This window comes from Ruditapes philippinarum, unplaced genomic scaffold (genome assembly GCF_026571515.1).
Source record: "Ruditapes philippinarum isolate M1 unplaced genomic scaffold, ASM2657151v2 ctg604_1_1_1_1, whole genome shotgun sequence".
Classification (NCBI taxonomy): Eukaryota; Metazoa; Mollusca; class Bivalvia; order Venerida; family Veneridae; genus Ruditapes; species Ruditapes philippinarum.
Window position 1 is genome coordinate 1 of NW_026861800.1, and position 15,230 is coordinate 15,230.

The window sequence follows — 15,230 nt, forward strand, 5'->3', positions numbered from 1 at the left end:
AAAATATTAATTTTTTTTTTAAAAGTTAAAAGTTTTTAAAAAATAAAGGGTTTTTAAAATTTGATTAGAATCTGACGGTATGTTTTTAAAAAAAAATAATCTTATTTAAAAAATTTTCCCGAGAATTTCTAGTATAAAGAGACTTGACGAGTAAAATATCATTCCCCTAATCCCCAAGCGTAAATAGTTTTTGAAAAGGGAAAAATGTAAAAAATTTTTGTGCTTTTTTCTTTTTTTGCTTTGTTTTACTCAACTCCCGGGCATAAAATATGATTCGGCAAATCGTAAAAATTCGCTTATTAACACCCGACGGGGATCGGAATCTAAATGACAAGGATACTATACAAATGCTATATGAAAAGATTTAAAAAGGGCCAAAACATTTCCCATTTCAAATAAACAAGCTTGTCTTCGTTTTTTCGTGTTGACCGTGCATTTCATATTGTGGCATGTTTTTTCACGTTTTGCCGATTCTGTTAAAATGAAATTTTTTGTCTTGATTTTCAAATCAATATTTCAAGTTTGAAATGAATATATTTGTGATGGTTTTGGGGAAAAATATAAAAAGGGAGAATGCCTTTCAAGATCATCTTAATTCCCTTTAGAAATGCATTTTACTTTTATATTTAAAATAAGTATTTTATGCTTTAAGTGAATATGTTTGAAAATTTTTGAGCATAAGCCGTAACCAAAAGGTTAATCAAGACGAAAACATAATTGAAAACATAACAAAAAGGTTAACCAACGCGACACGTTTAACTTTTTTCATTAATGAAAAAAAAATCATTTCTCTGGAGTAAATAGTTAGCTGTCATTTGGTCACGGAGGCCCCTTATACCTTTTGATGAATATAATGCAAAGTATTGCGTTAGGGCCCGTCTACATCTATCCAAGTCTTGAATGCAAGTATTCATATTCTCTTGTATTGGATAGTGTAGACACCTACTTGAATGAGTTTTAAAGAGAAAATATGTGACATTCAACAAGATAATTCCTTTTGCAAGAAAGTTAGAAACACGTTCTATTTTTCTAGAAGTTTTTGGCTGTCAAGACACTGATAAACCAGTTTGACACAAACATGTGCCGAAGGTTTGATAGTGCTGATTATTTTTTATTTATTTTCTGACTTTTTTTGTTGTTGATTCCGTGTACATTTCCTTTGAATTTCAGTTAATGATTACAATGTCTTGGTCAAAGGAACAAATCAATACGCTGATACACAGAAGAGCAAAAAAAAAAATAAAATAAATAAATACATTGTTAAAAAAATGAAAAGAGCTCTTTTTCAAGTAGAGTCAAATGGATTTAAAATGATCTTGTTCATTTATTGAATATCTTTCATCGAATAAAAGATTTGCATAAAACAAATTTTTGTCACATTTTTTTCAATTTTAAAAAAGAATGAACGCATTTCATTTACTCCATTCTGTAGCTTATTGCATCATTTTCCCGCTTTTTTCACATATTTTACAGAAACATGATAGTCTTGCAAAGACAAAGGTATAAATCCTGGGCTATCTTTACGGCCCGTCTACACCTATCCAAGTCTTGAATGCAAGTATCATATTCTCTTGAATTGGATAGTGTAGACACCCTACTTGAATGGTTTTTAACGAGAAATTATGTGACATCCATGAAGATAATTTCTTGCAAGAAAGTTAGAACACGTTGTTGATTCAGTGTACATGCCCTTTGAATTTCAATAAATGATTACAATGTCTTGTTCAAAGGAACAAATCAATACGCTGAAACACAGAAGAGCAAAATTAAAAAAATAAATAAAGATAAATACATTGTAAAAAACTGAAAAAGAGCTCTTTTTCAAGTAGAGTCAAAATGGATTTAAAATGATCTTGTTCAATTCAATTAGTGAATAACTTTCATCGAATAAAGAATTTGCATCAAAACAAATTTTTGTCACATTTTTTTCCATTTTAAGAAAGAATGAACGCATTTCATTTTTAGCTAATTGCATCATTTTCCCGCTTTTTTCACATATTTTACAGAAACATGATAGTCTTGCAAAGACAAAGGTATAAATCCTGGGCTATCTTAATGAGACATTTCAGTAAAAATTGTGCCTGAAAAATGTTGAAAGGGCCATTTATTTAGCTTATCTAAATGTGACATGTAAGAAACTTGAAGAGGTGTAGACACGGCCTTAATGAGACATTTCAGTAAAAATTGTGCCTGAAAAAATGTTGAAAGGGCCATTTATTTAGCTTATCTAAATGTGACATGTAAGAAACTTGAATAGGTGTAGACGCGGCCTTAAACAATAGCTGAAAGTAATGACATATGATATACAATCATATCAAAACTCAAACTAATATCGTTTCCGCCGTGATTGCATTTGGAAACTGTTTGAACATTTCAAAAGAAAGCAATGTCAAAACCCAAGAATTAACCATTTTTTTACGTCCCGCGAGGGGTTTTGCACATCTTAAATAATAAAACCGATGTACATTAATTATGTAAAATTTAGAGCAACCCTGATTAATAAAAGAAGCTCCTAAAATAACGATAAGCTCAAGTAAAATAAATTTGACTTTTACATGTTGAAAATTAACTGTACATTTATCTATTAAAATTTAAAATGCATTGGGCTGCGGTTTTTGTTTAACACAAACATATTGGAAACAAAGTAACCACAATTAAAAATTATTTTTATCGACTTCAAAGTATAATCTTTAATAAAGCATCAGCTTAAAATTGTTTGTCACTGGTTTACTGTATGAAATTGTTTGGATATCTTTTGGGCTCCCGATCAGTGGGTTTTGAGTGACATATATTTTCCTTGCATACTTAAGTTGTTCAGATGTGTGTTGAGGAACATCAGTCATTGATAAAATAGAGAAAAAAAGAAACCCCTAAAGAAAGTCCAAAACGGCAAAATTGAAAATGTAGCAGGTTCCGTTTGATAAAGCCCAAAATTAACACTGTCCCGGTAATGGCCACGGTATCGCTACTGTGTCTTAAGCTGGTGACCAAGGTGTTCCGTGGTGTTTTTCTGAGAAAATCAAATTGTGTTTACACATCCCGACAGAGCCCAGGTGTATTCCCGGTTCAGAACCCGATATAGCACCGGATTTATACGATAAGCGCCGATGCTAAACCGGTGTATTCCGCTTGGTTCGTTGGAAACCCGACTAGAAAACGGTTTTTCATCACGGTCCATCCGACCAATCGCCGTTTTTGCCACGGTAATGCTATTGGTGATGCCGGTACTTTGCCGTTGACGCCCTGGTAAGGCACCGATGCTTCCTGTTCAAGTTTATGAGAATAAAACTGACTGATCACGTTGACATCAGTCATTTGTTAAAAGACAGCAGAGATGCCATCCGAAGGAAAGGGGATGGAAGTTCCTTCCCTTAACAAAATGATCCAAAGTAACACTTCAAGTTTATATATTCCTGTTCTTTAAATTTCCTGTATCGGCATGAGGTCGTTACACCACCGTCTATCATCGTTGTATAACCGTACTTGTCTGAAATATCCGGGACATTACCGGCTCTAACCGGAGCGTTGTTGCCAGTGACCTCAATGTACCCTGGCTTCTTACCGTAGCTCTGCTGTTTTACGTGGCAACATCGTGTCATCACCGGGACTTTGCCGTTTGGATATAGATTGACACGCATCCCGGTTTACTACGATTTGTCACGGTATGGATGCAGTATAGATACGGTGGTTTCCCGGCAATTCCCTGTTCCAAGCCGATAGAACACGGATTTGGGCTTCCTCTCGGCGAGGGCCGGTGAGCCCCGGTTGTATTAAACATTTGAAGACAACCGTGGTGATCTCTCAGTTTGTTCCGGTTCACCATGGTTTGTCCCTTTACTTCACGGAAGTTCAACGACCCAACGCCGGTTTACCACGGATTGATCATGGTTGACTAAACCGTGGCAAAACCGGGACACCAAACCGGGACTGTGTAAATGGGGCTTAAACCGCCTAGTATGACTGTATTACTATTAGTACTAGCAATAGAAAAAAAGGTCTTCAAATCAATGAAATAACATAAAACGAATTCTGATCGCGACAATATCAATAATACTTTTTAAGATGTTGTCAATCAGGGTTATAAAATGAAAAAGGGAGACAAAAGAACAAATACTTTATCTATTGAGACTTGAATTCCAATTGTATCTTTCTAGAATACGCTTTCTAGCGTCAATATTACATTATATAGCAGCTTAATCCTCGATATTTAGGTTCATAAAGAAAACATTAAAACAAAGATACTTTTTGTTAAATGGCAATTACAGTAAAAAATTACTATGAGAGCGTTTTAAATTAAAATACTACTACCTTTAATCATGATTTTTAACATGAATTTATATTCTTGCGACATTTAACGGTAGTGTTGCGACATTTAACGGTAGCGGAAAATTCGTGCGACATTTAACGTTAACATTGCGACATTTAACGGCAAATGATTTTGCGACATTTAGCGGCAGTTGCGACATTTAGCGGTATTGGTGCGACATTTAGCGGTAAGTGCGACATTTAGCGGCGTTGCGACATATAACGGCGCCGAACTCGTGGCCCAATGGATAAGGCGCCTGACTACGGATCAGGAGATTGCAGGTTCGAATCCTGCCGAAATCAAATATTTTTATCTACACTGCGTTGCTGATATAGTTTGATTTCATATACATCAGTTAATAGATATTTTACGGACACGTTTTGGAATTTTCTTGATCTCTTTTAGTTTTATTTTTATACAGTCAGTGATAACTTCGCTAACAACGATGTAGAATGCATTTATAAATGTTATCAAGAAACTGTTTTTTCTCAATATTTTAAATACATTCTGAAATTATTCAAGCATTTTCATGAATTTGAGACGCTATCTCTATAGAAAGACTCGACAATAATGTTTTTAATGGGACTGACTTAAGACATCACATTACGCAACGATGTGTGAATAAACAACAACAGACAGCCGTGCTTATCAGTAATCATCTCTTATCATCAACACAACTATTGTCAGTAAATGTTCCAGATTATTGTCAGATAATTTCCAGGGTCTGATCACAGGTCAGGAGACTACATGTTCGAGTTCTGTTGATATAGAATGTTTTGCATTAAATCATATCTAGGTTATCTCTGATAGTGAAAAATATATCAATTATATTCTTAAATTCAGATGGCCTTGAAATATCTCAACACGTTTAACAGGAAAAGAATAATTACTTGAGTTTTCATTTTGGAACAGTTATTTATAATTTACTGATGAACGAAACAGAAAATATTTCTTCAAGCAAATTTAGGTAATAATTTACATAAATTTCAATACGGAACATTTTCATTGATATTCATGGCTTGTATATTCAGACACAAAATTAGACTTTCTGGGATTACTTTACCACCTCCCCATGTGAAGTAACAAAGTCCAATCAAAACGCTCAAAGAGAGCTTTTCCTGAAGAATAATTTTTTATATCATACAATCTATTTCATAAAAAACGAATTTTGTCTAACATTAATAAACATTTATAAGATTGTATCTAACACAGTGTATGTAAGCGGTCTCGTGGCCCAATGGATAAGGCGCCTGACTACGGATCAGGAGATTGCAGGTTCGAATCCTGCCGAGATCGTATACTTTTATATTAACTGCGAATATGTTTCAGTGAAAGTTTTTTCTGAAGTTACCTTCGAATTATGATTTATACTTTTATATCTTAAAAACATTTTTTGCATATTTTCTCGATAAAGAAGGTAATCACATTTTCCCCATAAAAACTCCAAAGTAATAATGAACTTATTCAAGCATTTTTATGATTATAATATGTCATTTGTATAGTCCTTAGTAATATGATATCTTTTCCACCTAACGTTACATAACAATGTGCATATAAACAACACACAGCTGAGCTTATCAGTCATCATCTCTTATCATCAACATAACTCTATATTGTCAGTAAATGTTTCAGATTATTTTCACCTCGGCGAGCATTTTTAGATTATTTTTAGCGATTTCAGTATTAAAATCATTTATATTCTGTGAACATCATCTTAAACTATAATAATTTTGAAATATATTGTTATGTAATATGTTTCTATTAGCCAGGAAACAATAATGCTTATAATTGTCCTAAATTTTACATAAAATGGAATCACATTTTAAAAGAACATGAGGGGTCCACTGAAATGAAATTTCTGAGAAAGTTATCGAGAAAATAAGAAAAAAATATTAGTTTGTTTTAATACAATCATTCATAATTTGTCTATAAACTGATGAAGAATACAATTACCAATTTTATCACAAACTATTTAGGTGATAGTTAAAGGCCCATTATGTCTCAGAATACAAATTTTATCACAAGCTATTAAGGTAATAATTTACATTAATTACAATATGGAACATTTTCATGGTATATTGTACATATATATTCAGACACGAAAATGAAACTATTTTAAGGATATTAAACGCCTCAAGAGAGATTTCTACAAGAACAATTTGTTATCTTCTATATGTTTTCATATATCTAAGCTGGTGATATCTATGTATTCGTCTGTAGGTTCGATCCTCACTCGGGTCGAAATCTTTCATGTGAGGAAGCCATCCAGCTGGCTTACGGAAGGTCGGTGGTTCTACCCAGGTGCCCGCTCGTGCCTGAAATAATGCGCGAAGGGGCACCTGGGGTCTTCCTCCACCAATAAAGCTGGAAAAAAATCGACGAAAAAATCTCGGCGGGACGCTCTAGGATGGCCCGACTTGAGTGTACGGTCGCCCATGTGGGCTTTCCGGCGGCGACCTTAAATAAACGCATTAAAAAAAAATGTATTCGTCTTACAGTAATAAATATATACAACATATTTTGACACCTTATGTCGAAGTGGTCTCGTGGCCCAATGGATAAGGCGCCTGACTACTGATCAGGAGATTGCAGGTTCGAATCCTGCCGAGATCGAATAATTTTATGTTTTCAGTAACATTTATCTGACTTTATATTCAAATCACGTTTAAAATGTAATACCTTTAAAACAATTTTGGCATAATTCCACCTGCGATCGATAAAGAATACATTCATATTGGTTCATTAAAATTTCTAAGTAATATTAAAAAAAAAATTTTGTTTAACATTAATAAACATTAATAAGATTGTTTCTGACAAGTTTCAAGTTTTATTTACATATTCTCTGTTTGCATACATACAAATACAAGAGATAATACATGTCAATTATTTTATACATGTCAATTATTTTCACACTGTATTAAAGCGGTCTCGTGGCCCAATGGATAAGGCGCCTGACTACGGATCAGGAGATTGCAGGTTCGAATCCTGCCGAGATCGAATATTTTAATCTTGACTGCTTTGCAGATATATTTAAATGAAAATATATCTGATTTCATACGGATTGTTTTTATCTGTTTATTCTGTTAATAGATATTTTAACCAACACGTTTTGTAAAATTCTTGATCCCTCTTAATTATTAGTGATAATTTCGCTTTGAACGATGAAGAATGCATTTATAAATTTTATCAGGGAACTTATTTTGCATGTATTTATATTCCGTTTTACTCTGATTATGAAACTATATCAATTATGAGTTTAAATTTCAGATGGCCTTACAATATTTAAACACGTTTAACACTAGCTGTACCATCTCTCGAACAATTATTTCACTTAACTGTTATTATTTTTAGCATGTTAAGTTTCTTTAAACTTAGTAAAGTTCTTGATTGTAGAGGCATGTGTTGTTTTTGTTTTGACCTATTTAAAATTTGGCAACAATACCTTTGAGAATGGCTGCTGTGGACTCGTTGGGGTGCTTGATTAGTAGAACAAAGTTAACCCCTTGCTACCAATTATCGAACCAAGTTGTTCGTAGTGTACGAATAACATGTACAAAGAGGAGATCATTTAGATTGAAACTATAAGCATTAATTAAGTTTTCTACTGTACATAGAACAAAGCAAACACATTTTCATTAGTTTTCATGTCATGTCACATTCCTGGAGTATTCATCTGGTTTTTTAGATACAGCAGCTTCACAAATCAATGGCAGCTTTATTTAAATCAACCAAAATTTGATTATCCCTTTTTAACATGATAATGAAATCAATTGCATATTGAGAACAATAGAAGAAATACATAAATTTAGTGGTGTTTAACTTAATTTATCTTGTTCGATTAAATATTTGATTGAACAAAACGATAAATCAAGAAACTAGGTCAATGTCGACAGTTCATATAACAAATCAAAAATACAGTAAAATTACGCTCATATTTTCGTGAAAGAAGGCTTAATAATGAATTCTTATTGATCTCACTTATTCCACAAATCTACATTAGTAAAGTGGTAAATTTACAAAAATACACAATTTCAAAAATGAAAGTAGGCTGCCATTATCTTAAAATTGAACTTTCGTCTGCTATTAAAATGGTCAAAATGAAGCTGTAAAAATGGAACTTTGCCAAAACAAAGGAAATGTTAGTGCTTGTCACTTAATTAAACTATCCCTTGCTGCACAACATAAATTTGATTTGTCAAATATGAAATGTATCACTTTGGTCGAGAGATGGTAACGTTCGAGAGATGGTATCAAAAGGCTTATTCGTAACTATTCTTCATTTTGTTTTTGGATCAAATTATCAATAATTTACTTATGAACGAGCTATTGTCAAACTATTTTAGGTAATAATTAACGTAAATTTTAATACTGATTTTTTTTCACGTAAAATATGTCGAGATTGTAAACTATACATTTATATTCAGACAACAATCATCTTCAACTATTAACATATTAAAATATATTATTATATAATATGTTTCTATTATCCAGGAAACAATAATTCATATAATCGTTCTTATTTTTACATACACAATGGAATCAAAATATACACAGAACATGAATGGTCCATAGGAATGATATTTCTGAGAAAGCTACCGAGAAAATAAGAAAAATAACATTAGTTTGTTTGATAAATCATTCATAATTTGTCTATGAATTGATTAACAAACTTTTTAGATAATAGTTAAAGGCCCATTATGTCCCTGAATACGATATTTTTCACAAGCTATTTAGATAATAATTAACGTAAATAACAATAACAACATTTTCATGAATGTTAAATTGTACTTGTATATTCAGAATGTTTTATTACACTTCTTTTACCACCTCTCCATGTAAAGGAACCATGTCCGGTTAAACGCCTCAAGAGAGTTTTTCCTGAGGAACAATGTGTTATATCCTATATGTTTTCATACATCTAAACTTGTGATATATATGCACATAAAAAAAGAAAAAGAAAGAAAAAAAGAACGTATCAAAATCGCGAATCGTCTAACAGTGATACTCGTTAAGATTATTGTATTTAACACAGTGTATTCAAGCGGTCTCGTGGCCCAATGGATAAGGCGCCTGACTACGGATCAGGAGATTGCAGGTTCGAATCCTGCCGAGATCGAATATTTTTATCTTCACTGCGTTGCTGTATATTGATTTGATTCAGATTTCGTTTATACATCAGTAAACACGTTTTGGAAAGTTCTCTCTTATGAACGATGAAGAATGCATTTACAAATCAGAAAACTATTATTTTTTTTCAATTCTGAAATTATTCAAGCATTTTCATGAATTTGAGACGCTATCTCTATAGAAAGACTCGACAATAATGTTTTTAATGGGACTGACTTAAGACATCACATTACGCAACGATGTGTGAATAAACAACAACAGACAGCCGTGCTTATCAGTAATCATCTCTTATCATCAACACAACTATTATTGGTAAATGTTTCAGAATAGTATTAGATAATTTCCAGCTTAACGGATAAAGCGTCTGACCATCAATCAGGAGCTTGCATGTTCGAGATCTGTTGTGATCAAATGTTTTGCATTAAATAATATTCCGGTTATCTCTGACAATGACAATATATTAATTCTTATGACCTTAAGATATCTCAACACCTTTAATTGGAAAAGAATAGTTACTTGATTCTTCATTTTGTTTTGGAACAATTATTAATACTTTGCCAATAAACGATGAAGAAAAATTTCTTCAAGCTATTTTAGGTAATAATTATTGTAAATTTCAATAAGGAACATTTTCATGAATGTTTATTGTAACTGTATATTCAGCCACAAAAATGATGTTGTTGTTATTGACAGTTACTGGGATTTTATTACAAAGTAATAAAGTCCGATTACACGCATCAAGAGAGCTTTTCTTGAAGAACACTTTGTTATTTCCTATATGGTTTCATAAATCTAACTACAAAAACGCATTTCGTCTAACATTAATATTAAAACATTGTAAATGACACATTATATACGGTCTTGTGGCCCAATGGATAAGGCGCCCGACTACGGATCAGGAGATTGCAGGTTCGAATCCTGCCGAGATCGAATATTTTTATCTTCACTGCGTTGCGGATATACTTAAATGAAATATATCTGATTTCATTCGGTTTGCTTTTATCTGTTTATTCTGTTAAAAGAAATTTTAACCGACACATTTTGGAAATTTCTCGATCCCTGATAATTTCGATTTGTACGATGAAGAACAGAGCAGAACAGAATATTTATTTTGACTTCAGCTTATACAGCTTATCATCAATGACGAATGCATAAATATATTGTATCAGGAACCTATTTGTTCAAAAATATAAAATTTAATACATTCTGAAATTATTCAAGCATTTTCGACACTATCTGTGTAGGAATCTAAGAAAACAAGGCAATACCATTGTTGTTGTTGTTTAAGTAGCCTGATTTAACCACCTCATGTTACATAACAACGTGTGAACACAACTGTGATTATCAGTTATCATCTCTTATCACCAACAAAACTATTGTGAGTTAATGTTTTAGATTATTTTCAGATAATTTCCAGCTCAACGGATAAAGCGTCTGACCACCGATCAGGAGATTGCATTTTCGAGTTCTGTGTTGTGATCGAATATTTTGCAGTAAATAATATTCCGGTTATCGCTGAAAATATGAAAATATATTAATTATGACCTTTAATTTAGATGGCCTTAAAATATGTAAACACGTTTAATCTTAAAAGAATAGTTACTTGACTTTTCATGTGTTTTGGAACAATTATTATAATTTGCTAATGAACGATGAAGAAATTTTTTTTAAAGCTATTTTTAGGTAATAATAAACGTAAATTTCAATCAGGAACATTTTCATGAAAGTTATATATTGTACTTGTATATTCAGACAAGAAAATGAAGCTGTTTTAATAGACAGTGTTACAACCTCTCCATGTGAAGTAACAAAGTCCGATTAAACGCCCCAAAGAGAGCTTTTCTTGAATCATATAATCTGTTTAAAAACGCATTTCGTCTATCATTAATAATTGCAACATTTTTATTTACACACTATATGCGGTCTCGTGGCCCAATGGATAAGGCGCCTGACTACGGATCAGGAGATTGCAGGTTCGAATCCTGCCGAGATCGAGTATTTTTTTCTTCAGTGCGTTGCCGATATAGTTATGATTTCATTCGGATTGCTTTTTATATATTTATTCTGTTAATAGACATTTTAACTAACACGTTTTGAAAATTTCTTGATCCCTCTTAATTATTAGTGATTATTTCGTTTAGAACGATGAAGAATGCATTAATAAATTGTATCAGGAAACTATTTTGTCAATAATGTAAATACATTCTGAAATTGTTCAAGCATTTTCGTGAAATTTAGACAATATCTGTTTAGGAAAACACGACAATAATGTTGTTTAAGTAACCTGGCTCACTGGGATTTCTTTACCACCTCATGTTACATAACAATGTGTGAATAAACAACAACAGACAGCTGAGCTTATCAGTTATCATCTCTTATCATCAAAACAATACAATACAATACAATACAAATACTTTTATTGCAAATAAAACATTATTACAATGTTTATAGCAAAAACAAAACATATATATACATTCATGAAAATGAGATCTGACATGGAATGAAAAAAATAATAATAACATTATTTCCTGAAAGGTCTTAAAATACTTAGGAAATAGCAGGTTGCACAAAATGTCTTAAATATGATATTGATACTACATCTAGATGTTAATATGATATTATCAAGATATTCTATCTTTATTTGCAAAATATAAAAACTTCGAAAGGTTGTTTAGCTCTATTTTCGATTTAGAATTTAATAAAGACTCAAATTTATTAATTGTTGGCCACCTACAGAAATATCCCTTTAAAAACTTTTTTCTAAGCTCTCTATATCTAGGACACACCATCAAAAAGTGAAACTCTGTTTCAACTCTGTTCATATTACAGGACTTACATAACCGTTGCTCTCGCGGAATATTCGTATATCTTCCGGATTCTATAAATAGCTTATGTGCAGATACCCGAAAACAACAGATGTGTGAAGTTGGCGGCCTAGCGGCCTGGCGGCCTGGCGGCGTGAAGTTGGCGGCCTAGCGGCCTAGCGGCCTGGCGGCGTGAAGTTGGCGGCCTAGCGGCCTGGCGGCCCAGCGGCGTGAAGTTGGCGGCCCAGCGGCCTGGCGGCCTAGCGGCGTGAAGTTGGCGGCCTAGCGGCCTGGCGGCCTAGCGGCCAAAAATTTTAATGTTGTAAAAATGTTTTTTTAACAATAAAACGGCATTTAATGAAGTTTTAAAGATAATTATTGTTATTTAAACGATATATCTAAAGAAAAAATCACTTTCAGAAATTATTTTAATTTTGTCATTTTTGTGAAGTTGGCGGCCCAGCGGCCTAGCGGCCTAGCGGCCCAAAATTTTTATGTTGTAAAAATGTTTTTTTTAACAATAAAACGGCATTTAATGAAGTTTTAAAGATAATTATTGTTATTTAAACGATATATCTAAAGAAAAAATCACTTTCAGAGATTTTTTTAATTTTGTCATTTTTGTGAAGTTGGCGGCCTAGCGGCCTGGCGGCCTAGCAGCCAAAAATTTTAATGTTGTAAAAATGTTTTTTTAACAATAAAACGGCATTTAATGAAGTTTTAAAGATAATTATTGTTATTTAAACGATATATCTAAAGAAAAAATCACTTTCAGAGATTTTTTTAATTTTGTCATTTTTGTGAAGTTGGCGGCCTAGCGGCCTGGCGGCCTAGCAGCCAAAAATTTTAATGTTGTAAAAATGTTTTTTTAACAATAAAACGGCATTTAATGAAGTTTTAAAGATAATTATTGTTATTTAAACGATATATCTAATGAAAAAATCACTTTCAGAGATTTTTTTAAGTTTGTCATTTTTGTGAAGTTGGCGGCCTAGCGGCCTGGCGGCCTAGCAGCCAAAGATTTTAATGTTGTAAAAATGTTTTTTTAACAATAAAACGGCATTTCATGAAGTTTTAAAGATAATTATTGTTATTTAAACGACATATCTAAAGAAAAAATCACTTTCAGAGATTTTTTTAATTTTGTCATTTTTGTGAAGTTGGCGGCCTAGCGGCCTGGCGGCCTAGCAGCCAAAAATTTTAATGTTGTAAAAATGTTTTTTAACAATAAAACGGCATTTAATGAAGTTTTAAAGATAATTATTGTTATTTAAACGATATATCTAAAGAAAAAATCACTTTCAGAGATTTTTTTAATTTTGTCATTTTTGTGAAGTTGGCGGCCTAGCGGCCTGGCGGCCTAGCAGCCAAAAATTTTAATGTTGTAAAAATGTTTTTTTAACAATAAAACGGCATTTAATGAAGTTTTAAAGATAATTATTGTTATTTAAACGATATATCTAAAGAAAAAATCACTTTCAGAGATTTTTTTAATTTTGTCGTTTTTGTGAAGTTGGCGGCCTAGCGGCCTGGCGGCCTAGCAGCCAAAAATTTTAATGTTGTAAAAATGTTTTTTTAACAATAAAACGGCATTTAATGAAGTTTTAAAGATAATTATTGTTATTTAAACGATATATCTAAAGAAAAAATCACTTTCAGAGATTTTTTTAATTTTGTCATTTTTGTGAAGTTGGCGGCCTAGCGGCCTGGCGGCCTAGCAGCCAAAAATTTTAATGTTGTAAAATGTTTTTTTTTAACAATAAAACGGCATTTAATGAAGTTTTAAAGATAATTATTGTTATTTAAACGATATATCTAAAGAAAAAATCACTTTCAGAGATTTTTTTAATTTTGTCATTTTTGTGAAGTTGGCGGCCTAGCGGCCTGGCGGCCTAGCAGCCAAAAATTTTAATGTTGTAAAAATGTTTTTTTAACAATAAAACGGCATTTAATGAAGTTTTAAAGATAATTATTGTTATTTAAACGATATATCTAAAGAAAAAATCACTTTCAGAGATTTTTTTAATTTTGTCATTTTTGTGAAGTTGGCGGCCTAGCGGCCTGGCGGCCTAGCAGCCAAAAATTTTAATGTTGTAAAAATGTTTTTTTAACAATAAAACGGCATTTAATGAAGTTTTAAAGATAATTATTGTTATTTAAACGATATATCTAAAGAAAAAATCACTTTCAGAGATTTTTTTAATTTTGTCATTTTTGTGAAGTTGGCGGCCTAGCGGCCTGGCGGCCTAGCAGCCAAAAATTTTAATGTTGTAAAAATGTTTTTTTAACAATAAAACGGCATTTAATGAAGTTTTAAAGATAATTATTGTTATTTAAACGATATATCTAAAGAAAAAATCACTTTCAGAGATTTTTTTAATTTTGTCATTTTTGTGAAGTTGGCGGCCTAGCGGCCTGGCGGCCTAGCAGCCAAAAATTTTAATGTTGTAAAAATGTTTTTTTAACAATAAAACGGCATTTAATGAAGTTTTAAAGATAATTATTGTTATTTAAACGATATATCTAAAGAAAAAAATCACTTTCAGAGATTTTTTTAATTTTGTCGTTTTTGTGAAGTTGGCGGCCTAGCGGCCTGGCGGCCTAGCAGCCAAAAATTTTAATGTTGTAAAAATGTTTTTTTAACAATAAAACGGCATTTAATGAAGTTTTAAAGATAATTATTGTTATTTAAACGATATATCTAAAGAAAAAATCACTTTCAGAGATTTTTTTAATTTTGTCATTTTTGTGAAGTTGGCGGCAACATGTTTTATGATATACAATTCACATTATATTTTATACAGACGCCTGGTAACCACTTTTAGATTTTAAGTGTTTATAATATTTATTTAACATAAGTTATGGCAATTTATATGAAATTAGATAACAAATAATTATTGAAAATACACAACGAACAGCTTCGTTAATTCAATTCAAATAGTTCATTTTCGTTTAATCACGTGTACAACATATACATCACAATCAAAATGGCT

General features: G+C 32.0%; 7 non-coding genes across 7 annotated transcripts; all 7 read left to right on the forward strand.

Annotated features, from left to right (window-relative positions):
* The first annotated feature begins 4,535 nt into the window (after positions 1-4,535).
* On the forward strand, positions 4,536-4,608 carry Trnar-acg (transfer RNA arginine (anticodon ACG)). The gene has a single exon. It is a non-coding gene; the product is annotated as a tRNA-Arg (tRNA).
* Positions 4,609-5,529: 921 nt separating this feature from the next.
* Trnar-acg (transfer RNA arginine (anticodon ACG)) lies at positions 5,530-5,602 on the forward strand. The gene has a single exon. It is a non-coding gene; the product is annotated as a tRNA-Arg (tRNA).
* A 1,244-nt stretch (positions 5,603-6,846) lies between these two features.
* Positions 6,847-6,919, forward strand: Trnas-acu (transfer RNA serine (anticodon ACU)). Its single transcript has one exon. It is a non-coding gene; the product is annotated as a tRNA-Ser (tRNA).
* Positions 6,920-7,230: 311 nt separating this feature from the next.
* Trnar-acg (transfer RNA arginine (anticodon ACG)) lies at positions 7,231-7,303 on the forward strand. The gene has a single exon. It is a non-coding gene; the product is annotated as a tRNA-Arg (tRNA).
* A 2,046-nt stretch (positions 7,304-9,349) lies between these two features.
* Trnar-acg (transfer RNA arginine (anticodon ACG)) lies at positions 9,350-9,422 on the forward strand. The gene has a single exon. It is a non-coding gene; the product is annotated as a tRNA-Arg (tRNA).
* Positions 9,423-10,290: 868 nt separating this feature from the next.
* On the forward strand, positions 10,291-10,363 carry Trnar-acg (transfer RNA arginine (anticodon ACG)). The gene has a single exon. It is a non-coding gene; the product is annotated as a tRNA-Arg (tRNA).
* A 991-nt stretch (positions 10,364-11,354) lies between these two features.
* On the forward strand, positions 11,355-11,427 carry Trnar-acg (transfer RNA arginine (anticodon ACG)). Its single transcript has one exon. It is a non-coding gene; the product is annotated as a tRNA-Arg (tRNA).
* Positions 11,428-15,230: the final 3,803 nt, after the last annotated feature.